We start from the raw sequence: 24,663 nt of genomic DNA on the forward strand, positions 1-24,663 counted from the left end.
TAACCTGCAGATGGAGAGAATTTTTTCTCCCCAATACCATATAGGGTATCTTTTAAAACTTCAGTTCTTCAGTTCTCCAACACCAACTGGGTGTCCAACAATTGAATTCACTTCTGATACTCTTTTTTAAGAGAGATTTATTTAGTTACTTGAGAAGGTGGGCAGGGGCAGAGGGAGAGGAAGAAAGAGAATCTCAGGCAGACTCCTGCTCAGTGTGGAGCCCAATGGTGCAGCCTGAGCTCATGACCCTGAGATCATGACCTGAGCTGAAACCAAGAGTTGTATGTTTAACCGACTGAGGCACTCAGGTACCCAATCAATTCTGTTACTAACTCTTGGAGTTAGGGTCAGACTTCAGAGATTAAGGGCTCAGTCTCATAAGACTGCTTCCACTTTAGATAGCAGCTGTAGATGGAGTATGCAGGCGGTCCACATTTCTGCCTAGCTAGCTTCAAATTCAGGGGTTCCCCCAATCTTCATTCAGGTTTGATAATCGGCTAGAACTACTTAACAGAACTCAGGAAAATGCTTTACTTACTATACTATTACCAGTTTAATATAAAGGAGACAACTCCAGAACAAATACAATTGATGCATAGGACAAAGTGTGGGGAGTGGGGCACAGAGTTTCCACATCTTCTCTGGTGTGTCACCCCTTCTGGTACTTCAGGGTGTTCAGCAACCTTGAAGTTCTCTGAATTCCATTATTTTGTAGTTCTCATAAGAGGTTTCATTATGTAGCTATGACTTATTAAACCTTTGGCCATAGGTGACTGAACACAATCTCCACCCTCTCTACCTTCCTTGGGGGACCAGGGGATGGGGACATAAGTTTCAAACCTCTCATCACGTGGTTGGTTCCCTTGGCAACCAGCCCCTCCATCCTGAAGTTATTTAGGAGCCCACCAATAGTAACCTAATTAGCGTAAACTCACTTCTAGTTGAATGCACTCATTGTGAGTAACAAAAAACACTCCTCTCAGGAAATGGCAAGGGTTTTAGGAGCCCTCTTCAAGGAACCGGAGGTAAAGGCCACATATGTGTTTATCTCACACCATGGATGGAGAAAAGCACCCAAAGAGAAAGTGAACTCAACAGTTGAAAAGTGAACTGAGTAAAGGCAGAGATGGAGTACTTTGTTCAATGCTGTACCTCTAGCACTTGGAATGGTCCTTGTTGAGTGTTGGACTATGAATGGATCACAGGCTCAGCTCACAATGTACTGATGTTGACACTTTTACTATCCAAGTGAAATGTAGAAAACTTACCTCCATTTTTTTAAATTTTTATTTATTTATGATAGTCACAGAGAGAGAGAGAGAGGCAGAGACACAGGCAGAGGGAGAAGCAGGCTCCATGCACCGGGAGCCCGATGTGGGATTCGATCCCGGGTCTCCAGGATTGCGCCCTGGGCCAAAGGCAGGCGCCAAACCGCTGCGCCACCCAGGGATCCCAGCTTACCTCCATTTTATTCTTTGCCTTCCTCCTTTATAATATAACTGTATTATTTATTTATTTTTTTTTTAAAAAGATTTTATTTATTTATTCACGAGACACACACACACACAAGGCGGGGAGGGGGGGCAGGGGGGAGGGAGAGGGAGGCAGAGACACAGGCAGAGGGAGAAGCAGGTTCTATGCAGGGAGCCTGACATGGGACTCAATCCTGGGTCTCCAGGATCACGCCCTGGGCTGAAGGCGGCGCTAAACCGCTGAGCTACCTGGGCTCCCCTAACTGTCTTAAATATATTGAAAACCACATCAGATAATACGATATTTGCTTCAACCATCAAACGAAATTTAATAAAACCAACAGGAAGAGAGTATTTAACCTATATTTCTATCCTTTCTGTCATTCATTCTTCATGATTTTCTAAGTTTCATACTTGTACCATTTCCTTTTGTCTTGAAGAACTTTCTTTAGCCATCCTTTTAGAGTAGATCTCCAATGACAAATATCTTTAGTTTTCTTTCATGTAAGAAGATCCTTTCACTTTCATTCCTGAAGAACTTTATCACCGTATATAGAATTCTGGGTTAATAGTATATTTTTCTTTCATTACTTTAAGAAATGTTCCCATGTCTGTCAGTATCCTTAGAAGTAGAATTGCTAGAATGTGGATGTTCACTTTCATTTGGTTCTTACGCTCTTGAGGTCAGTTCCTCTACAAGCCCAGAAATGTAAGAAGAGGTGGTGGGTGGGTGAGGAGTAGTAGAGCAAGTACAGCTGACAGTCTGTTCCTCTTCTTCAATAGACATGATTTGCCAGTCAGTCATCCTTGTTTTTGTGTTGGCAAATTGAATTTAAATAAAATATTAAAAATAAAGGAAAAAGAAAGAAAATCATCCTTGTTTTTCATTGTTAACAATGCTGAATTAGAGTAATGGCTGTGTTTTCAGTCTGTTGGTAATAAGACTTTTTTGCTTAATGTAAGATTCTCGAGTCTAACAAAAGGGTTTGACTGCAACTCATTTGCTAAAGTAGACCATTCTAAAATATAAATCTTCCTGACATCTGCTTCTCTGCCCTGGGCAGCAAAACTTCCTGCTTATGTAGGCTTGGTCCTGGAAAAAGCCTTTCAGCTCTCATTCATCTCACTGACTGATAGGGTCCAAGCTGCAGTTTACCTCCAGTCTGCCTGGACTAGGTCTTTCATACCATGCTTTCCTGTTCTGTGGCCTTTCTCCACTGGGGTTTTGTTTCCTTTCTATTTTTTTTTTCTTTTTCCAAATCCTAAGGGGAAAGTATATGAAACATCTTTGTTGTTCTGAGAGTGTGCTTGATTAAATGCTTTTAAAACTTTCTCCAGAATTGAGGACTGTCTTTCCAAGCCCTTCTTTATTTTTTTTAAGTTTTTTTTTTATTTGAGAAAGAGCATAAGCAGAGAGAGGGAGAAGCAGACTCCCCACTGAGCAGGAAGCCCCAGGCAGGGCTCCATTCCAGGACCCTGAGATTGTGATCTGAGCTGAAGGCAGATGCTTAGCTAACTGAGCCACCCAGGTGCCCCCTCCAAGTCCTTTTTTAAATAAAAGAAGTGATTGATAGAGATTGTGGTTCAATGACTGGGCACATAGAGAACAGACAGGAGAGCAGGTGTGTGAGGGTCCCACAGACGTGACTGAGTACCTTAGAAGTGTAGCCTGATCTCTGGTGTTTCTAGTCCTGTGTGCCTGTACCCCAAGCCTGGAAGTAAATTTATTCTGATAACTGAGCCATCTTCTTATATGATGGAAACTTCTTAATTTAAGGTAGGCAAAATTGTCACATGGATGAGAAACTTCACTTACTACTTGTTCTGATTCATGTGGGATGAATGCTACTGGAAGATTTGAGAAACTTCCTTTGGTTTCTTTAAAGGTTCAGATTTCAAAAACAGAATTTATCTCACTGGTTTAAATAGCAAATATAGTGCTGGAACAGATTGTCACTTTGAGTACTAACAAATTTAACCTTGTTTTATCCTCAGTCACAATACCAGTGTCATGAAAATTATTTGCTGTACACTGAACTTGCAGATAACTTGCTTGGGTAGCAGCACAGCATTATTGACAATATTGACCATGTGCCAGGAAAATCTATCTAGGAAAATCTATCTTTTCCTGGTAATGGAGGTGATATTTTTTTTAAAGTAGGCTCCACGCCCAGCAGGGAGCCCAACATGGGGCTTGGATTCACTACCCCGAGATCAAGACCAGAGCTGAGATCAGGAGTCAAGCGCTTATCAGACTGAGCCACCTAGCCACCCATGAAGGTGGTATTTTATTTTATTAATTAATTAAATAATGAGAGACACATAGAGAGAAACAGAGACATGGGCAGAGGGAGAAGCAGGCTCCCTGCTGGGAGCCTGATGTGGGACTCAGTCCCAGGACCCCAGTATCATGACCCGAGCCAAAGGCAGATGCTCAACCACTGAGCCACCCAGGTACCCCTGAAAGTGATATTTAAAAAAAATAATATATGTAAGTTCTTATTTTTCCTTATCCAATATTGAATAGGAAGGCACTCTGGTAATTAAGCTGCTCATTTACCATCAATTAACGGCAAGCCATAATGTTTTAAATCTTGCTTAACATTTGAGGATGTCTCATGAGCTCTTGCTAGTCTTGGTTCTGGTATTATTACTTCATTGAATAGAATTTCCTTGGATAATAAGTTGATTGAGGTTTCTAGAGAGGCAGAAATCAAGAAGGGATTTATCCAGAAAGATGCATGTGAGGGATGAAGTGGAAAGGAGCCAGGAGTAGAGGAGGAAGATATACTTCAGACAACAATGCAGATCTGATGCCTGCAAAGGAATATAAAGGAAAGATTGGAGGAAGAGCCTCAGACTGCAGCAAACTGAGAAAGGTTTGGTTAGGCTAATCAGAGTAACAGAGCAAAAGTTGTCCATTAGGCGTCTTGCCTTGGGCCAAAATGGCGGGGCTCTTCTATTGCTGCTGTGCTTGGTGGGGAATAGCTCAAGAAAGAGGCCTGAGCTACTGGGAATTCTGTGGTGGATCCAGCAGGAAACTGTCAAGTCAACTGCTCCCCACCATAGGCTCTCTTGAAGGGAGATGTGAGCAGCACACCTCCCCGGTGCCCTCAGAGAACAACTTGGCAGAAAACTGGTAGGAATTCCATGTAAACCCCTTCTGCTATTTCTCATCTTTACCTGAGCTCAGTCGTGGAGGAGGAATGTGATTTAGCCAGGTGTTGGGCCTGGCCAGGTCTCAACAGGAAAAGGCAAGGCACTCACGTTAGGATCATTGAAGGAGGGTTGATTTATAAAAGGTTTAATTAAAATATAGGTGGAGTGAAGAGGACTTGAAGAGATAGCGCAGGAAGCCAACGAGAAGCTATTACTTCCATCAGATCAGAAGAGCTGAGGGGATGAAGCCATTAGGCGAAACCAGAACCAGAGTGAATCCTGTAGGGCAGGTCTTGTGAGAGGAACCATGACCTTCTTCATGGGACAAGCCCAGGGCAGCCTGGCAGGAGAGGCATGGGCTCAAAAGCCAATGGCACCCCCCGCCCCCCGTTTTCCCTTCTGATCTCCTCACTGCATTCACAGATTCCAGTGTCCTCTGGCTTCCGTTCTATACACAGCAGCTTCTTGGGGTGGAGAATAGTAAGGAGAAGGGATCTGGAAAATACCCTGCCCGGGTGACATTCCGAATACCTTGAACCTTTTGTTTTTCCTCATGTGAATACATGTGGTTTACACCTCACGCTAGACTGAATGCCTCAAGGGAAGAGATTCGGTCACCCAGCTTTGGGTCCCCAAGCCAAGGACCTAGAAGTTTGATGAGTTTCGCTGATCACGTTCTCCTTTATCTTTCCCTAGTCTTCTTTTCACTTCGTAAGAGTCTTTTCTTGAATGGTTGGATTTGGATGGCCTAGTGCCTGGTGTGATTTTCTCGGCCCAGGAAGCTCAGTCCAGAATTGGGGTGGCATCGAAGCCAGATCCCGACTTCTCCCTGTTCTCCTGGGCCTCTGGAAAAAGGATTTTCCCACTAGCTGAGCTTTTGCTGCCATCTTCTGGTGTCCTGTCACCACAACCGAGACTCTTCTAAGAATTGTAGTCACACCTCTGTTGCTGAGGGTGGGATTTAGGGGGAATGAAAACTAGACCTTGTTTAAAAACCAGCAGGCCCTGGTGGGCCCTCATCTGTTTTTGGTGAGAGGGCAGGAAAAGCTAGTATTTCAAGGAGCAGTAAAATAAAATTGTTCTGGTCTTGAGTTATGGTAACCCCAAATCTTGATTTTTTTAAAAAAATCTTACTACTATAGCTTTAATGAAAGGCTGAGATGTTAGCTACAGCCATCCTCTCACCTCTTCCCTGACTGACATCTTTATTAATGACTGTAAGCCTGAATAGAGCATACTTCTCTGCCACACTTGAGTCACCCAAAAGGGCAGGTACTGGCTTATAGCTTTTAAAAAATTGTTGTTATAATAAAATATACATAAAACTTACCATCTTAATCGTTTTTACAGTGTACATACGGGGACTCCTGGGAGGCTCAGTGCCCGACTCTTGATTTTGGCTCATGTCATGATCCCAGAGCCCTGGGTTGGGCTCTGCACTTAACGTGGAACCTCCTTAAGATTTTCTACTTCTTCCCACCCCACCCGACTCTCTCTCTCAAAAAAATGAAATAAAGTGTACGTGCAAGTCAATGGCATTAAGTGCATTCAAATTGCTGGGCAACCATTGCCACCACCCATCTCCAGAGCTTGCTCATCTTCACAAACAGAAGTGCAGTGTCCATTTTCCCATTTCCTCCTTGCCCTGTCCCCTGGCAACCACCATTCAACTTTCTGCTTCTGTGAATTCAACTACTCTAGGGACCTCATGTAAGTAGAATCCTAGGGTATTTGTCCTTTAGTGACTAGCTTTTTTCTGCAACTTAACATAATGTTCTCAAGGTTCATTCATGTTGTAGCAAGTGTCAGAATTTCCTTCCTTTTTGTGGCAAAGTAATATTCCACTGTATAGATATAAATATGCACAAAATAGAGAATGTAGTAAACACTGATTTATATAAAAATGCCAGAGAAAATAGGCAATTTCGAGAAATGAAGCATTGCAGATGGAGTTACATTCCTCCTCCCCAATCCCATTCTCTTTCCTCCCTCCCCAAAGGCAATCCCTGTGCCAAAGTTGTTTTTTTTCCATTGTATGATTTTATTATTTTATTACATATTTAGTTTTCCAAAAAAACAATATGCAGCATTGTGCTTTTATATTCATAAACAGTATACTATATGTGTCATCCTGAGTTTTGCTTTTTTTTTTTTTGAAAGTTTTGGGAGGACTCTCAGGGTTCTTTTTTTAAAAATATTTTATTTATTTATTCATGAGAGAGGGAGAGAGAGAGAGAGAGAGAGAGAGGCAGAGACACAGGTAGAGGGAGAAGCAGGCTACATGCAGGAAGCCCGATGTGGGACTCAATCCCGGGTCTCCAGGATCACTCTCTGGGCCGAAGATGGCACTAAACCGCTGAGCCACCCGGGATGCCTGAGTTTTGCTTCTTTTATGCTGTTACTTTAAAGATTCACTCATGTTGATACATGTAGCTCTAATTCATTCTGTTTTTCTTTTTTTAAAAAAAATATTTTATTTATTTATTCATGAGAGACACACAGAGAGAGGCAGAGACATAAGCAGATGGAGAAGTAGGCTCCCTGCGGGGATCCCAAGATCACAACCTGAACCCGAGACAGACACTTAGCCACTGAGCCACCCAGGTGCCCCTCATTCTGTTTTTCTTTGCTATATAAGTGTGTGCATATGACAAATGAGCCATCCTCCTATTGCTAAACATTTAGGATATTTCCTTTCATTTTTAAATTTCTTTTGCTGTTAAAATAATGCTGCTATGAATATCCTTCTAACACGTCTCCTTGAGACCCTTCAATCTAGAATATTATCCGCTGAATTTGAACTGCTGAGCTGTGGGCCACATACATCTTCACTTTTACTATATATTGCTAAATTCCTATTGGTATAGCAAAATACCACTTCAAATTTGGACAATAGCTTTGGAGAGTTTCCATTTTTCCACATTTTTGCCACCGTTTGGTATCAGCCTTCTTAATATCTGACAATCTGTTGGATATCTCATTGTTTTCATGTCCTTAATTTTAGGGACCATAATCATCTTTTTACATGTTTGCTGGTCATTTGGGATTTGCCTTCCATAGAAAGCTTAGGACTGATTTATACTTTAGAACTTGGAGCAGTTCTGAAACCGGAGACTGCTGAGAGCTTTGGGTGTGTGTTGATCAATTCACTTCCTGAAGCATTCAATTGAAAGCCTTTCAGTTGCCTGTTTCAGAGCTAGCTGCCACCAGAGGCCAGTACTGTACCACAATCTTAAAGTCCTGTTTACTGGGAACTTGTTTTCCATAGGATTCAAGATGGTGGGTCTTAATCACGGAAGGTAAATACAATTATGGATTTCTGGACATTTGTGTAAACAACTTGTCAAGATTAGAGTAAGCAAAGGCTATTAATCTTCAGAACAGAATTTCTGAGCAAGTTAAGCTGAGTCTTAATGTCTGAGTCCATGGTAGATTTCTGATCACTCCACTGACAATCTTAAAATGTTGAAAGCAAACATCTTTTGAATGATTCTGTGCCAGGAACTGTGCTAAACACTTTTCAGATGCTGTCAGGTAATTCTGACTGTGGCTATGTGGGATAGGCCTTTTTTCTTCATCCATCAGATAGGGATAACCGAGTTAGAGGGGCTAAATAAATGGCTCACTAGCATGCAGCTAGTTAAATGTCATAAACATGGTCTTTCAAAATAGGCAGACTGGTTCCAAAGTTTGTATTCCCCACTATTATGCTACTCTGGTTCTCAACATATGCAATTCCGCAATCAACCCATGTCCAAATCCCCCAGGCGGTTTGTGCTTAGGAATAAGAATAAACTTGAGCTAACAAGGGGAATCCTTTCTAAAACCGTCTCCCGGTGGTGGAGACACATCTGCTTATTTCTGAGGTCAGCTGTATCTTCTAGTAACAAGCCTTTTTTTTTCTTTTTTTGAAAAAAAAACTTACTCCTTTCTAAATCAGTTTCTAAGAATAACCCCAATTTTCTCTCATCCTGCCTCTTTGCAAACTTTCTCTGAATTTTACAGTGTCCAGGAAGAAGGCCCTTGTTTGTTTGGATTTTTTAAAAATTATTTATTTATTCATGTGAGACCCAGAGAGAGGGGCAGAGACAGAGGCAGAGGGAGAAGCAGGCTCCCTGTGGGGAGCCTGATGTGGGACTCGATCTCAGTACCCCGGGATCATGACCTGAGTGAAGGCAGACACTCAACCACTGAGCCACCCAGGCATCCCGAAGAAGATTCTTGTTTGTTAATGTTGCATGTGTTCCCGCAACTCTGTCCCCCTGCCCCCAAAGACTCCTAGGTTTTCATTTCTGTTCTTTCACTGGAGCTGGGTGTTCAGTTTATAAACTTACTTGCTAATTTTCATTAACGACTGGGTTTCTGTTAGAAATTTTGCGTTGCTGTGTAGGGGATAAAACATCCATTTTCCCTTACCCTTCTGAGTTCTTGGCTGAGAATGCTGTGATAAAAAGAAATTAACAAGAGAGAAACAAAAAGTTTATTGATATCTACACATGTGAGATACCCAGGGAAAAATGAGTAGCTCTAAGAGGTGGCAAAGAATTCAGACTTAACTACCATCTTCAACTAAAGACAAGAGAAAAGAAAAGTGTGGGTGTGGGAGGCCAGTTATGGGAAGTTACCAGACAAAGCACAGTAAACAAGAGAAGGTTGTCAGGCAGATAGAAGTTTGCCTTCTCCATTGGTAAGAGTTTCTAGAAAGTTAGCCTTTTCCTGTTGTTACAGAAAGGGAGACATCCTTGCAAATGGAGATTTCCCTTAGAAATGTAAATGTCTCTTTGGAAAGGGTAACTTTTTACTCGGTTTTCAAATTTTCTCCTGTGTCTGATCTTTCTCAAAATAATCCAACCAACATAATCCTTATACCAAAGAGACATATTTTGGAGTGGCATATTTACAACCCTTCAGCACTATCTTTGACAATTTGGTAACACTACTCCTCATAGAATTGAAGTTTGGCATAAAAGAAACCTCTTGGGGGCGCCTGGGTGGCTCAGTTGTTTAAGTGTCTGCCTTCAGCTCAGGTCATGATCCCAGGATCCTGGGATTGAGCCCCCATGGGCTCCCTGCTCAGTGGGGAGTCTGCTTCTCCCTCTCTCTGTGTCCCTCCCCCCTGCTCATGCTCACATATGCATGTGCACACTCTTTTCTCTCTCTCTCTGCCAAATAAATAAAGAAAATATTTTAAAACGAGAAACCTCTTGGACATCTCTACAAGCGTTCTTGGCTCTACCTGTTGTTCTAGTGACCGCTGTGGTGGCCAGTTCTGACAAGGCTCTAGCCATTTTACACAGGGGCCACCAAACAGCCCTTGGCCCTGGGCAAATGCTGGATCTACTTTGCTTTCTGCCCTGGGACATTTCTGACCCTGGTTCTTGTCCTTCAAGGGAATTAATAATACCAGTAGGATGTCCCTTGATCAAAGGAGGATGGGAACTAATGGGCAAGTGCTTCCTTTTCTTCCCTAGGCAGGTAATTCTCAGACACATTTCATAAGTTTCTAAAAAAGGTTCTGAAGTCAGATCCCAACAGTCCCTCTTAGGAGTGCCCAACTTGATAACATGTCCTCATATTGAATTGCCCTCCTTCTGTCACCCTGTCACCCATCTCTTGTCCCACATTCCTGCTTCCTGGACAGCACCTCCAAATAAGCTGCTGTTGAAACCCATGACCAAACACAACGAGGAGTACACCTATAATAATGATAATAGAAGATAGGTCTATTTAGCTTGCTTGTTGGAATAAGGGAGAGTACATGCCAGGGGCCTCTCAGTAACAAGGAAGAGAGAGGGGCTTCTTATAGGGCTTAGGTGTTGTGTTGGTTGATCCTGAGGAGGATTTAACAAAGTGGGGATCAGTTCTAATATGGATGTCATTAGGCAGCAGGGTTAATTCAGTAATTGATTATTTTTCCTAATTTTTATTTAGGACTTGGGAGGATTAAAGAGGGGCTAGGGTTGTCATTGCCAAGAAGCATCATTCACAGTAGTCAGAAAAGGGAATGTTAACTTACAGTGTGCGTGTGTGTGTGTGTTGTTGTAGAGTGGCCTTGTTCCTGTCATGTTTCAAATGCTGTCACAGCCAACTTGCCTGGATATTGAGGATAATTCTGTGAGCAGTGTTTATGTGCTGATAGGAACATCATCGCTTGGCCCTTAGCAGTGTGGTTTTCATTTCTTTCTTTCTTTCTTTCTTTCTTTCTTTCTTTCTTTCTTTCTTTCTTTCTTTCTTTCCTTTCCTTTCCTTTCTTTTCTCTCTTCTCTTCTCTTCTCTTCTTTTCTCTTCTCTTCTTTCTTTTCATATTTAAAGTAATCTCTGTGCTCAGTGTGGGGCTCAAACTCATGACCGCAAGGTCCAGAGTCATATGTTCTATGGACTGAGCCAGCTGGTGCTCCTGGTTTTCACTTCCTTTTTACCTACTCACAGACCTTAGCCTAGGTCCCTCCAAAGCAGAGCCTGAGGAAACAAAACTCTGGCATTAAGGTCAGACTAGTTTTCTGATCAAGCAGCTCTGCCCTGTCTCTCGTGCCTGGTCTGCTTTTGCATGTGTTCTTTCTTCCGAGGATGTCCTTTTGTTGTGCCTGGTGAAAGGCTGTCTACTCTTCAGTGTTTAGCTTCGACATCCCTTCATCCATGCTGCCCTACTGGACTCCACCAGGCCAAGCAATGATAGAGAGGTTCATCTCTGTGCCCGAAAAATACCATGCCTGCCTCTCTGGTAGCACGTCTTGCATTGTTTTATAATTTGGTCTTCTCTGACAAGGCGTGAGAGACAAAGCTGTTCGACGTCAGAGCATAGGGTTCTCTTTCCATCACCATTGCATTGGAAAATCATAGAAACAAGCATTCATCAAAATTGACATTTAAAAACAATTGGCATTTAATGCTTACTCTAGGTACTAGATACGGTTCTAGGACACTGATTACAAACAAGACTGTTTGGTTAGGAATCCTGTAAATAATTTGAAAAAATATCAAATTGAAATTTGATAGCCACCATTTGGCCACAAGTGACATTGTTTTTTTTTTTAAGATTTTATTTGTTTATTCACGAGAGACAGAGGCAGAGGGAGAAGCAGGCTCCCTGTCAGGAGCCTGACACGGAGCTTGATTCCAGGACCCCAGGATCATGACCTGAGCCAAAGGTGGACACTCAATCACTGAGCCATCCAGATACCTTGCAAGCAACATTGCTTAGGCAAATTCTTCCACACATTCCATATAGGAATCCTATGAATAATAAAAAATACCAAATCAAAGTTTGATAGCCACCATTGGCCACAAGTGACATAGCTTAGGCAAATTCTTCCACATTTTGCTTACAGGATCATTTTACGTCATTAAGCTTCACCAGCCTACCATTCCTTCAGCATGTTGGCCACCTTCCCATCTTAGTTCATGTGTGCACAATCTACCCATCACCTGGAAGGAAGGCACTGCCTTGTCTCTCTGCCTCATCACAAGTTAGTGGCATGCAGACAACAGATAGAAAAGGATGTGGTCTGAATGCTCAGGAGAAGTAGTGACATCTGACCCCAGCTGTCAAGTGTGGAACACTTGGCCCTCAGTTTTCACTGCCCAGCAGCCCGCCACTGCATTTCACTAAATAAGGGACAACATGCTCTCTGCACATGTAGTAACAATCTCTCCATGAGCTTCATGCCTTTGCTCAGTAGGACTCAGGGTCATCAGGTTTCTTCTTTTGTGAGGGGCCTAGAAGTCTTTTGAGAAATAACTCCTCAGAACAAACCAGATGGTCTCAACTATCCTTCTGAGGAACAACGCCCCTGGCTTCAATGGTTGGGTTGATTTTGATCCTCCCACTCTATTGATCCTCTGGGATAGCTCTCAGTGACCAGCACCTGAATCTCGGGGTGAGAGGCTACAAGCCAGAATGGAGAGAATGGTCACACTCCAATATCTGCGACTCAGGAGTTAATTTACGTTTATTTCCAGGATAACCTTGAACACGCAGAGATATGACGGTGGTGTGTGTGTGTATGTGTGTGTGTGTGTGTGTGTTAATTGTCCCCACTTCTGAGGAAAATCTAGCCCATCTGTGCTGGAGCAGGAGCTCTGTATAACCTACTAAGCTCCAACATTATGTCAAGGGCCTCACCTATGATGGCAGGTTTTATAAACTGAAGGGTTAGTGCCTTTCGAGGGCCTGAGCGCGGTGACATCTCAGCTACTGGGAAGCACGCAGCAGGAGGAAAGAGAAATGGCGGACACCATGGAATGGCAGAGAAATATACTTGTAAGCTCAGGGGAGGTGTCCCTGGGGATTCCCAGAAATGGTGCCTCCCCACCTCTACCACCACCCAGGCTGGAAGATCGTGTTGGAGCAGGTGTGGGCATCAGATTCAGAGAAATATTACTGATGACTGTGACTTGTACAATTGTGTATTCACATAGGATTCCCCAGGAATCAGGACAGGCCATTTAAAAACAAATTAGAGAAATTGGCCCTCGGGGGTTCTTACTGGGATGTGAAAACATGGCTTTATATATTAATGTTCCCAAATCACAGCAGGTTCAGGGAAAGATAACATCCCAAGATACAAAGCCCTGAGTTTCTTTTGTCTTCCTATAGTCATATGAGCAGAGCTCAGCCTTTCTCTCCAAGTCCTCCTTTTTATAATAAGCCAAGAATAATGCTTGACTCAGCCCTAAGGGTCCATCCTGATTGCTAGGCTTTGAAGAAGAGAAAAGCAGAGAAGCTGCCCACAACTCCAAGGGGTACCACTTGTCTTGCCTTGCATTTCGATTCTGCCTCTATCAAGTGACCTTTGATGATTGAGGTGCTTGATGTGGGGCTAGTTACTTCCCAAGTTGCCCACAATTACAGACTATCTCATTCTTGCATGGGTCTCCAAGTTACAGTCCTTTATCTACGAGGGCTTTGTTACTTAGCGAGCTTTGTTACTTAAGGCCTTCACCGACAGGCACTTCCCTGGGTCAGATTCCACAAGCAGGAGGAGCTTTGGGGCAGATTCCTGCTGTCAGATTATCTGCCAACCCATAACTATATGCCCCCTCAGCACTGGAGATGCTGGTATAGGAGCCACTGTCCTATGCGAGTGATCTTCACCACTTGTAGGAAGATTTTGTTATCAAGACGTGGCCAGGGATTCCTGGGTGGCTCAGCCTTGAGCATCTGCCCTCAGCTCAGGGCGTGATCCCAGGATCTGGGGATCAAGTCCCACATCAGGCTTCCCGTAGGGAGCCTGCTTCTCCCTCTGCCTATGTCTCTGCCTCTCTCTCTGTGGCTCTCATGAATAAATAAATAAAATCTTAAAAAAAAAGATTGGCTATCTTTTCTATCACCAGGTCCTAGCTAGAAACACCTCTAACCACCAAAATGGGTTTCAGTAACTTTGAATCTCAGCAATTAGTTTGTGTGTTTTTTTAAAAAGATTGTATTTATTTATACATGAAAGACACAGAGAGGCAGAGACATAGGCAGAGGGAGAAGCAGGCTCCCCGCTGAGCAGGGACTTGATCCCAGTACTCTGGGATCATGACCTGAGCCAAAGGCAGTCAACCACTGAACCACCCAGGTATCCCTAGTTTGTGGTTTTAGCCTCGTCCTTCACAGAAGGTCCTTGGCAATTCTAATTCATGGAAATGGGCAGAGGTTGGGGGGGTGGTGCGGGTGGCTGGGTGATTCTGCCCCAATTATCAAAAGGGCTAGAGCTCCAAATCTTCTTTCCCTAACAGTGAGTTCCTGTTTACCTTGCTTTTGTGCAACCAAAGGGGAACTTCTATTTCCTACAAATTGAGGAGGTTTGGCTCTAAAGTGATTTAGTGTCTTCATTGCTATACATAGAAATGATTCTCAGGGCAATGATTACTTATAAATTACCAGGAAAAAAACCCCAAACATTTGGCCTTATTGACTACCCCACAAATTGTTCCTGTGTTGTTTATGTAGACTATAAATGAGGAGTTCACCATTTTGTTCACTGTTATGGTCATTGGTGTTGCTCCTTTCAGGCTGTCTACTTTCTGGATACATGGTAAGATTAAACTTCCCACTCCTTTGTTGTTAAGTGGAATCACATGACCCATTTTGGCCAATGAGTTATGAGGTCTTCCTAGTGGGAAAGCCTCCGGAGCTAATCTTCTACCTCAGCCACTGGCAATGCTCCCAGTGATGGCCACTCTCTTAGCTTGGGGCCCAAACTTGAGAACAAATAAAATAAAACCACAGCCAACCCATGAAGAAGATGTGATGGGGGTGGGGGGCACTTGGGTGGCTCAGTGGTTGAGTGTCTGCCTTTGGCTCAGGTTGTGATCTGGAGGTCCTGGGATCGAGTCCCACATGGGGCTCCCCGCAGGGAGCCTGCTTTTCCCTCTGCCTATGTCTCTGTTTCTCTCTGTATCTCTCATGAATAAATAAACAATCCCACCCCCCAAAAAACCCAGAAACTTAACTCACGAGGATAAAGGAGAAGAGCTCCTACCCTGCAGGTTTTCTGTTTAGAGAAACATACTGTGGACATAGAATGTTTCTTAATGATGAGAAGAATCATTTGTTTCCTCTACTCCTGGATAGTTATTATTTAGCTGGGAACAAGAACACAAAACAGGTCAAAAGGACAGAGTCTGCAGCTTCTGCACATGGTGATAAAAATAATATGCTTTGGGTTTTTATAATCATCTTTGGTAGCTACTGACTCATTAAGTATGATATGCCCTACAGGTTGTCCTCACTGACACTGAACCAGAAGTTACGGGCCCGTGCTTAACCGTTCCACAATTACCTTTCTCAGGATGTTAATTATCAACTTGAATTTCTCTCATGGATGACTCGGTGGGCTGTAATAGCCCTGATGGTAAATACCCGTGGCAGGGCTGGGAAGCAATCATTTCCCTAAAGAGGGACTGGTGGGGCAGCCTGGGTGGCTCAGCAGTTTAGCACTGCCTTCGGACTGGGGTGTGATCCTGGAGACCCGGGATCAAGTCCCATGTTGGGTCCCTGCCTGGGGCCTGCTTCTCCCTCTGCCTGTGTCTCTGCCTCTCTCTCTCTCTCTCCCTCTCTCTCTCTCTCTCTCTCTCTCTGTGTGTCTCATGAATAAATAATAAAAAAATCTTTAAAAAAATAAAGAGGGACTGGATCACTAAGACAGAAATGGTCTCATAAATCTTAGTGCCTGGCAGGTCTCTGCCAGCTGAGAGAAGCCATGTGGCATATTCAACACTGCGGGCTCAGCAGGACTAGAATTACTTTGCTGTGGCACAGCCGACTTATCTGGAGGAAACTATGTCTTGGAAAGAATGATTTCGCCTTGAATCATAATCGTACTTCTCTTGCACCTTTACTCACTGGTTTGTGTTCCAGTTGGGTCTTCTAGGAAGCAGAGTCTGAGGCAGAATTAAAAATGCAAGTAGTTTAGGGGCACCTGGGGGGCTCAGTCAGTGAACTGTCTGCCTTCAGCTTGCATCCTGATCCCAGGGTCTTGGGATCGAGTCCCGCATCAGGCTCCTTGCTCAGTGGGGAGTCTGCTTCTCCCTCTCCCTCTGCTCCCCCTGCCCCTGGCTCATGCCCCTGGCTTGTGCTCTTTCTCTCTCAAATGAGAAAAGATGAAACTAGTTTATTGGGGGACAAATGCCCATGGAAAGTGAGCCAGAGGAAGCAGGATTGCCCAGGCAAAGCCTTCAGACAGTGATGCGGGGCTGATTCCCGAGGAAGGGGACTGAGAACTGGGCAGAATTCCCTCAGACTTGGCATATATGGTTAGGCCTCTGACAACCCAATGGGGAGCCCTAAAGCAAAGGCGACTCATTAGAGGTCTCACTGTCCCGTTCAACAGAAATGGTTAGACTCTCCTGCCCCTGCCTTGCTCAGTCAGCATCTGGGGCTTCTGGGAAAACAGCCTTGGCTTAAAAGACAGAAGCCATTAGCTAACTGCAGTTCTCGCAGCTCCTGACCAGTTCGTTCTGGAAGGGAGAGCAGAATGGTGCACCTCCATGCTCATCACATGTGGCATCATCTTTTTGGAAGTGCAGCGTGGATTCGTTTGGGGGTTTACATCAGTGCAAAAATAACGACAGGGCGGTAAATAGGACCTCAGAGTCCTAATGATTAGGGATTGAGATAAATGACACTTGGGGGAGGATAGCTTTGGGATCATCTGTGGCTCTACCTTTAGAGTTGGGGGTTAACCTTTGGCAAATCTTTTCCTAACTTCTCTGAGCCTTGGTTTCCTAATAGATGAAATGGGAATGTCTACATGGAGTGATAATTGTCAGGGTTAAATGTCAGTTTAAAAAATTCACTTTGTAAAGCACCCGGCATAATTTTTTAGTGCATCATCTTTCTCTTTTTTAGGTGAAGGCTGACCTTTTAAATTAAGCTCAATTAGCCTGATTAAGACCATTTTGGGAGCTGGAGTCTCAAGAAGAGAGCTGCCTGATTATTTCAGGATTATTAAAATATCTTAATCGGTATTCACATGTTGGGTTTCTTTCACCTGCAACTAAAAATTAGATAAGGCAAAAGAGGAATTTATTGGCTTATGTAAGCAATCTGTAAGAAGGCCAGAGATGATAATGGATTCGGAAATCATTGGAACCAGGGGTGGAAATGCCACAGGACCCTACTCTTCACCTTCCTCCTTGGCTTCTTTGTTTTAGCTTCGTTCTCTCAGGCTCTCATTTTCTCCAGGACAACAAATCAGATCTCCTGTTCCTCTGGTGGTGAAGCTGGGAGGGCTTATTTATGTGAATGTGGCACTGCTAGTGAATTGTCTGTCTTTCATTCTAATTCAGAAGATCTTGTTGGGATGCCTAGCAGGCGGGCACAAGCAGTGGAGCATGAGACTCTTGATCTTAGAGTGAGTTCGAGCCGCACGTTGGGCATAGAGATTACTTTTATTTTTTATATTATTTTATTTTATTTTTAAAAAGATTTTATTTATTTATTTATTTATTTTGAGAGAGAGCACACAAGAGAGCACAGGCAGTGGAGAGGGAGAAGCAGCCTCCCTGCCAAGCAAGGAGTCAGATGCAGGGCTCGATCCCAGGGCCCCATGGTCATGACTTGTGGCAAAGGTAGACACTTAACCGACTGAGCCCTGAGGTTAATTTTAAAAAAGAAAAAAAGATCTTGTTAAGAGCAATCTCCACCTAAATCAGATAGAGTGAGGAGGGGTAGAGCAGTTGATTGAAAATGTGGTTTTCCCAAACCTATTTCCTTTGAGGTCAGTACCCTGAACTAAAGATCTCCACTATACCAGATTGGAGATGAAGCAGACATAGCCTTTGTGTTTTCAGCTCTTTCTTTTTCCATCCCAACCTTTAGCAGTGAGCTAAATTTATGATAGTGAGGGGTACAGTTGGACTGTGGGGTTAAGAATGATCTTTTTGTCTTTTTTTAAAGATTTTATTTATTTATTTGAGAGAGAGAGACACAGAGATAGCGACCAAGATAGCACACATAGGGGGGTAGAGGGAGAAGCAGACTCCCTGCTCAGCAGGGCTCGATCTCAGGACTCTGGGATCATGACCTGAGCTGAAGGCAAGTGCTTAATCGATTGAGCCACACAGGTGCTCCCTTTTGTCTTTTTTTTTTTTTAAGATTTATTTAGTTGAAGGAGGGAGAGGGAGAGGGAGAGGGAGAGAGAGAGAGAGAGAGAGAGAGAGAGGCATAGGGGGAATCTCAAGCAGACTCCCCATTGAGCAAGAAGCCTGATGTGGGGCTTGATCTCAAGACCCTGAGATCATGGCCTGAGCCAAAGGCAGATGCTTAACCCACTGAGCCACCCAGGCGCCCCCCTCATCTTCTTTATCCATTCATCTATCAGTAGACACTTAGGCTGCTACCATAATTTGGCTATTGTAAATAATGCTGTAGTAAATATAGGGTCCATGTATCCCTCTGAATTAGTGTTTTTAAAAAAGATTTATTTATTTTAGAGCTAGGAGAGGGGTAGAAGGAGAGGAGAGAGAAGACTCCCCACTGAGCAAGGAGCCCGATGTGAGGGCTGATCCTACAACCCTGAGATCATGACCTGAGCTGAAATCAGGAGTCCTGACACTTAACCAAGTGGGCCACCCAGGCACCCCTCTATTTTTAATTTTTTGGAAGAATTTCCATGCAGTTCTCCATAGTCTCTATACCAATTTATGTTCCCATCAATAGCCCACAAGGGTGTTTTCTCCCAGTTCTGGCCAACACTTGTTATTTCTTGTCTTTTTGATCACAGACATTCTATCAGGTATGAGATGATATCTCATTGTGATTTTGGTTTGCATTCCCCTGATGTTTAGGGAAGTTGTGTCCCTTTGGATATGGAGCTATTGGCTACTTGTATATGTATATCTCCTTTAGAAAAATAGGTCTGTTCAGATCTTTGTTCATTTTATTGTTTATTTGGGGGGGTTTGGCTATTGAATTGATGAGTTCTGTATTTTGGGTATTAACCCCTTATCAGATATGATTTGCAAATATTTTATTATTTTTTTAAGATTTTAGTTGTTTATTCATGAGAAACACACAGAGAGAGGCAGAGACCTAGGCAGAAGGAGAAGCAGGTTCCCCACAGGGACCCTGATGTGGGACTGATCCCTGGGATCATGCCCTGAGCCAAAGGCAGACGCTCAACCGCTGAGCCACCCAGGCACCTCAGGTTTTTTTTTTTTATTGTTTGTGCTTTAGGTGTTCTATTCAAAGAATCAGTGTGAAAACCCCTGTCAGGGAGCTTTGTTCCTATATTTTCTTCTATGAGTTTTTGTGGTTTCAAGTATTAAATATTTATTATGTCTAAGCTATTATTTCTGTGGGTCAAAAAATCACCTTAACTGGATAATTCTGGCTGTGGTTTCCTCCTGAAATTACATTCAAGATGGCAGCCAGGCTCCAGGCATCTGAAGGCTTGACTGAGGGCAGAGGCTCTGCTTGCAAGATCTCACTTACTTGCATGGTGGTTGGTGGGAGGCCTCACTTCCTTGCCACAAGGGCCACTCCTTAGGGCCACTTGAGTGTCTTCAAGGCCTGGCAACTGACTTCTTCACAGTGAGTGATCTGAGAGGCAGCAAAGAAGAAGCCACAATGCCTTTATGACCTGGTCTTGGCAGTCACACACCATAATCCATTTTTGTCATATGCTATTTTCGTTAGAAGCAAATTACGGATTCCAATTCATGCTTAAGGGGAGGGTTATCAGTCTCCACCTTTTGAGGGGAGGTGTGTTAAAGAATTTGTGGACATATTTTAAAACCACTGGAGTGAGTATGAGAGGATATGGGCCGGGCACCAACAGCATTTGCTAATGGTGAGTCTATATCCTGCTTTCTGTATGTTGCCAATCTGGGTTCTTACAGTTCTTGGCAGAAGGCACTAAGGATCAATTAATCTGTCAATTGCTTTTTAACATTCACTTCATCCCTTTCCAAACACGTATATATTCTCTTCCTGCTCTCTGTTCTTCTGTACTCTGTGTTTCCTCCAAAAGGTCAACATTTTTTTTTTTTTTTACCACTAGGCTAATGGATCTCAAATAAATTACTTCTTCATGTCAGTCTTTATATCGTACTACTCCAGAGGCATCGCCACATTATAATTTAAAGACTGTGATGCTGTGTGTACCTTGGTGGCACACATGCACCCCTCTAATCTTTTTACTAAGAGCTCTAAGTTTGCCTATGTGGTCTGCCTAAGGATTAGTCCTTCACTGTCCAAGGACATTGATAACCCGGGCCTTAGACTTTTTGTCTACATATAAAATTCCTTGTGCCTAGTATCACCACTTTTCTATTTTAATACTACCTTTATTACCTTTACCTCATGGATCTTTATAGCTCTTTTTTCTTCCTCTTCAATGTTATATATTTGACATTTTCTGGAGAGTTATTCTCTTTACATCTAGTATGTATGTATGTATGTATGTATGTATGTATGTATCTGTGTATCTCTACGCCCAATGTGGAACTCAAACTCATGACCTAGAGATCAAGAGTTTGGATGCTTTACCAACTGAGTAGCCAGGCTCCCCCTGGAGACTAATTTTATTTTTTAATTTTTAAATATTTTATTTATTTATTTTAGAGAGAGAGTGTGTGGGGTAGAGGGAGGAGCAGAGGGTCAGGGCCAAGCAGAATCTGCACTGAATAGATTTGGAGTCTCTCCAACTCAGGAGAGGGAGAATCTCCAGCAGACTCCCTGCTGAGCAAGAAGCTCCATGTGAGGTTCAGTCCCAGGACCCTGAGATCATGGCCTGAGCCAGAATCAAGAGCTGGATGCTTAACCGACTGTGCTGCCCAGGTGCCCCCTGGAGAATAATTTTTGAAGAAAGTGTGAAACAAACTATATGACTCTCTTAGACTCTACCTTAGGCTCTCCCAAACTGAAGACTCAAGTCCAGGTGGTTTATTTGGGAGTGGACTTCATGAGGCAAGAGTGGAGAAGTGGGGAGGTGAGATGGGAAAGGTGGAAAGTGAAATATCAGAATACATAATTGAGGTCATTGCTATGAGGGAGAGGGTCTTCATTCCACTTGGACCTCCTAAAAAGTGTAAAGAAATTGATGGGAGGCCATAACTTCTGTTTATTACCCTATCACTCCATTCCCCCTATTTACAAATTGCCCCTGGAGTCATTACTTTCCCACCCTTGTGGATCTCGCTTACCTGCAGGCAGAGAAAACTGCTAATACTTTGGCGAAGGTCCTAGAGCAAAAAGCTAAAAGGAGAGATGTGGCTTGAGCTGAGATAAAGGTAGAAGTGGGTTTTTGTTGTTTTTTTGTTTTTTCTGAATTTATTTATTCATGAGACACAGAGAGAGGCAGAGACATAGGCAGAGGGAGATGCAGGCTCCCTGTGGAGATCCCAATGTGGGACTTGATCCCAGGACCCTGGGATCACAACCTGAGCCAAAGGCAGACTCTCAACCACTGAGCCACCCAGGTGCCCCATAAGTGTATCTTTGTACAGAACTGTCCACCATAGTTTGTTTGAAATCAGAGGAGGACCCAGAAGATCTAATTAAGGTACTAGAGCACCTCTTACCATGGCCAAGTAGTGGATGTTGAGACACTTGCTGGGTCGAATGATAAAACCCTGATGGCAGATAACTGTCAGGGATTGAAGTTGCTGAGGCAGATGGGCCTAGGAGTTTACCTGGTAGGCCGGCACTCAGAAATCTTGACTCAGAAAGAAAACCATAACTTACATTGAAATAGGAGCATGATGTAGACAGGCAGGGATGACTAGAAGGCAGAACTTAGCCAGACACAGGTCAGCAAAGAAACAGTTATATAAATGCAAGTGACTCTTTGCTAGAAGAGTCAATGTACAAAGATGATTTTCCAGGAGGCCAGGTATGAGTCAGACTTACAGTGGGGCTGCTAGCAGAGTTTGGTATCTGGGGGATGGAAGTGAGGCCAGGGCAAACACTGGGAGAGAGGGGAAACGTAAAAGCGACATAGTCTATGGGGTGCCTGGGTGGCTCAGTCAGTTGAGCATCTCAACTCCTGATTTGGCTCAGGTCATGATCTCAGGGTCATGTGATGGAGATCGAGCCCCCTCACTCCCATAGGCTCTGAGCTCAGCAGGGTGTCTGCTTGGGATTCTTCTCCCTCTGCCCCTCCCCCTGCCCATGCAAGCTCTCTGTCTCTCTCTCTCAAAATCAACCAACCAATCAATTTATCTTTTTTAAAAAGATTTTTATTTATTTATTCATGAGAGATACAACAGAGAGAGAGAGAGAGGCAGAGACAAGGAAGAGGGAGAAGCAGGCTCCCTGTGGTGAGCCTGATGCGGGATTTGATCCCAGGACCCTGGGATCACGATCTGAGCCAAAGGCATAAGCTCAACCACTGAGTCACCCAGGTGTCCCAATTTATCTATCTTTAAAAAAAAAACAGCAACATAGTTCATATGGAGTCTTGTTTGACTGGCAAGGCTGAAAACAAGAGGACTGAAGTGACACAGAAGGTTCTAGAGGAATTGATAGGCTAGAGGGGAATGAGTATGGTATTGATAGAAGGTTGAAGGAGCATGAGGTTCTCTACAGAAGGTTGTCCTGAATGGGCTGTGGTCACACACTTGGGTGTCATTCTTGAGAAGCAAGAATCTATGTAAAAGCTAATGTATGGCCAATCTGGGACCTGATCATTCCATTTCTTTAATGGTTCCTGACTGTCCATTTCTTCTTTCCCCACTACCAGTTTCTAGTTTGGGTCTCCACAGACTATGGCAACCATCTGCTAACCAGTCCCCTTTCCTGACTCTTGACTTTTCTAATCTGTTCTCCACAAAGCTGCCGATGCAGTAATAAGCATATCTATTCTGTTATTCTGCCTATTGATCATTATTTGATAATCAGGCTAGCCACACTCTATTCTAGGAGGCCCTATCCCTAACCTTTGGGCTGGATGAGTCTCTCTTCTTTCTATGGCACCTGGTTCTTAACAGTCCTACATTATCCCAAATATCCTGTAATTGCATGTTTGGATCTGAAGACCATGTCTTTGACTTTATGTCTCTAGTTCTATTATACTCCCTGAAGTAAAGAAGACTTCACATTTTTAAAATAAGTTAAAGAATTTACTTCTTTCCCAAAGATGTTGCAAGACAGCCTTTTTCTTCTTTTTTATAGGTTTTTTCCCCCCTCTGTTTTAGGGTAAAGAAAAGGGTATCTCTGGCCAAATCTTGCTGGCAAGATTCACAGGAGCTGGCTCATTGTCCTGTTGGTGAGGCCTGGGGACTCAACCATCTAGGTAATTACTTGGGGGATGCAGTGCAGCTCTGTCTGTCCCCAAACACCCATTCTCTATCTAAACACATGACTCTTGTAAACTTCCTCTTTAGACTGCTTAAGACCATATTCTTAAGAGTGCTGTGGAAAATATTTTTAAAACTCCTGGCCTCTTAAATATACCAAGGTAAGTAACTAATGTCTGCTTCCACATCACGCTACAACACCTCTGCTTGCAGAGAACGAGGCTTATCTAAAGAGAAGGGATGGAAAACAGTTTTTGTAGGAATGAGAGAGAGGTGGGCGAGAGTAGAGACAAGGGGTTCCCCAAGGGTGAGCCCTGGACTGGCCACATCAGCATTTGGAGTGGAGCAGAAATGCAAAGTCTCAGGCTGCATGCCAGACCTACTGACTCAGAAACTCACCAGTCTGTTTTTGCGAGTTGTCCAGATGATTTTGACCGTGGCTAAAGCTTGAGAACCACGGATAGAGACGCACGCACAGGGACACACACGTTCACATACACAAAAGCTAAATCAGGGTGCCAATTCTGATCGCCTTCCCCTCCCCTTTTACCACTGAGTTAGATTTCTTTTCACAATTCAGGACACAATTCAGTATTCCAAGCATCCACTATTGATTAATCAATTAAGGAATGTGCCTGGGCTGTGCGGGAAGGGAACGGAGGATGCCCGTGTCAGTTACCAGGGCCTACCCAGGTAGGCACAATGGATCCCGGGCAGAGCGCAGACTATAGATAAACAAACACTTGAGATGTTAGCCTATAATTTTTTTCTCTTGGCCAGGGCTGCTCAAACTTTCATCTGTGCTTGTGTGAATCCCCTGGGGATTTGATTAGTATGCGGATTCGGATTCAGTGGGCCCTGGGGCTGGGTCCAAATTCTGCATTTCTAACCAGCTTCCCAGAGGATGCTGGTGCTGCTGGTGCTGCTGGTGCTGCTGGTGCTGCTGGTCCCTAGGCTTCTATTTTCATACCAGACCTCTAAACTTGATTATCTGTCTGATTTTTGTGACTCCCCGCCAAAATGTTTTTAGCAAAAATAAAATATTATACCATTTTACAAAGAGAAAATACAAAACAAAATGATACCTGGCAAAATACCCTGCAGGGCAATTACTGCAGAATCTGAGTGAATCTTTTGTGCAGTGCTCAGCCCCTGCTCCCTTACTCCTGCCCCTGTCAGACTGCGCTGTTGCACTGGGAGAAACCTCTGGAAACCTTCCCATCTTTATTTGTGTTCTCTCACACTGTTTTCTATCCTTGGTTCAGTGCAACGTGAGAGGCAAAACGGTAAACAGCATTTGATG

At 43.6% G+C, this 24,663-nt stretch overlaps 1 protein-coding gene across 23 annotated transcripts in view; it reads left to right on the plus strand.

The window, feature by feature from the left end:
* Positions 1–24,663, plus strand: part of LOC144308397 (uncharacterized) — a 469,309-nt gene that overhangs the window by 74,437 nt on the left and 370,209 nt on the right. For 15 of the 23 annotated variants that reach the window (XR_013374873.1, XR_013374872.1, XR_013374871.1 and 12 more), the window contains one exon: positions 23,259–23,356. The exons of 6 other annotated variants lie outside the window; for them this stretch is intronic. The gene's annotated coding sequence lies outside the window, so the exon portion shown is untranslated. Of the gene's footprint in view, positions 1–15,339; positions 15,473–23,258; positions 23,357–24,663 lie in introns of all 23 variants that reach the window. 2 more of the 23 variants (XR_013374874.1, XR_013374865.1) reach the window with 1 other exon arrangement.

The sequence above is a fragment of the Canis aureus genome, chromosome X (assembly GCF_053574225.1).
Source record: "Canis aureus isolate CA01 chromosome X, VMU_Caureus_v.1.0, whole genome shotgun sequence".
Taxonomy (NCBI): Eukaryota; Metazoa; Chordata; class Mammalia; order Carnivora; family Canidae; genus Canis; species Canis aureus.